Source organism: Vulpes vulpes, chromosome 1 (genome assembly GCF_048418805.1).
Source record: "Vulpes vulpes isolate BD-2025 chromosome 1, VulVul3, whole genome shotgun sequence".
Taxonomy (NCBI): domain Eukaryota; kingdom Metazoa; phylum Chordata; class Mammalia; order Carnivora; family Canidae; genus Vulpes; species Vulpes vulpes.
In genome coordinates this window covers 157192357-157194023 of record NC_132780.1, presented here as the reverse complement: position 1 = coordinate 157194023, position 1667 = coordinate 157192357, and the positions used below count along the sequence as shown (strand labels likewise).

General features: G+C 35.4%; 1 pseudogene; it reads left to right on the top strand.

Moving 5' to 3' along the window:
* Positions 1–578: 578 nt before the first annotated feature.
* LOC112914282 (U2 spliceosomal RNA) lies at positions 579–678 on the top strand (annotated as a pseudogene).
* The last annotated feature ends 989 nt before the right edge of the window (positions 679–1667 follow it).

The following is a 1667-nucleotide window of genomic DNA, read 5'->3' as shown; positions in this document are numbered from 1 at the left end:
AGGGACCTGGGTGGCTCAGTTGGTTAAGTGTCTAACTCTTGATTTCATCTCAGGCTAGGATCTTGGGGTTGTGAGATCAAGCCCCTTGTTGGGCTCCAAGCTGGGCACAGAGTCTGCTTAAGATTCCCTCTCTCCTTCTCCCTCTCCCTACCCCCTTCCTCCACCTAAAATAAATAAATAAATAAATAAATAAATAAATAAATAAATAAATAAATAAAAAGACTTTCTCAGGTGTTTTTTCAGATCACAGAATCAGGTTTTCATTTAAGCTGTTATACAAAAATGAAAGCTATGCTTCTGCAAATCTAAGTGTGTACTTATGAAATTTGTATCTATCACACAGGAAGATATTTTCTGCTACCATCTATGTGTCCTCCCTATGTTAGTATTTTAAGGGCTACTGTGAGCACTTTAACCTTTCACAAATATCCAGTTTTCTTTTCTCCCAGGCATATGGAAGAACAGCACATCCTTATCCCTGTAAAGTTAGGAGTGATCATTAGACTTCCTTTGTCCAGTCAAGTGTGGGTAGGGTGATATGAATCACTTTCAGGCAGTGATACTTAATTGCCAAGCTGATCGCTTCTCAGCCTCTTGGCTAAGATCATGTGTAGTATTTGTTTTTATCAGTTTAATTGTCAAGCTGAGATTCTTCTGTGTTTTATTCTGCTACCCAGTGACTGTAGTGAAAATAAGGCTTGAGGAACAGTGCTAAGTCTTCACACAAATAATAGATTCCCAAGAGTTATGTACACCCACAATGGATTTCATAGAGTGGGGAATAACTCTTTGTTGCTTTAAGCCCTCCAGGTTGTAGGTCTCTACTACATTTTTTGTTACTATTATTTAGCTTAACCCAACTGATCCATGAATACTTTTTTTCTTTATAACTGAAGTTCTTCCCAACACCATTAAAATTAGACTGTATGCTGTCTGAAGCTGTTTGGTCCCTGTCGTTTCCAGAATTAAAGTAGGCAGAGGTGATAATACTTGTTATCGTGAACTTTAAAGTCATGGAAGAAAAATGAAGTGCTGACGGGCAATTTGATCAGTAAATGCTAAGTGTTACTCATTATGTAAAGGGAATAAGTAATTTACCAACTGCTTCATATTGTCTAAAATGTCTGCCCATGTGCTCAGTCAAATGAACAGGGTTTTCCATGAATGAGTCTTTCCTCAGTACACAGGAACAACAAAGGAAATAAATAGCATTATAGGGATTTTGTCCAGGGAATTAAAGCAACAAAACATTTTCTATGCTATATATATGAGAGTTAACTATGACAACAAAAAAATGGTATGTTCTATTTGTGTTTATAGGAAATAGCTGCATTCATAATTTAATTAAGTAAATTTAAAAATCAAAGCAAAAAAAAAAAAGATGGATCAATGGAGATTTCCAAGGAAGAGTCTGACATTAAACACTGCTTTTGTTGTTGTTGTTGTTTTGTTTTGTTTTTTGTTTTTATACACAATGTTTTTTAAGTGTCTTAAAATATTCTAGTCACTGATATAGGTGCTGGAGATAGAGCAACATCAGATCTCTTTCTCTTATCTCATGAAATATTTTAGGAGGTAGGAAGGGTAGGATGTTCTTTTGTTAGGAAGATGGAAGGAAGTAAAATAAGGATAGCTTTTAGTGGATAACATAGGTTATGACTCATAAT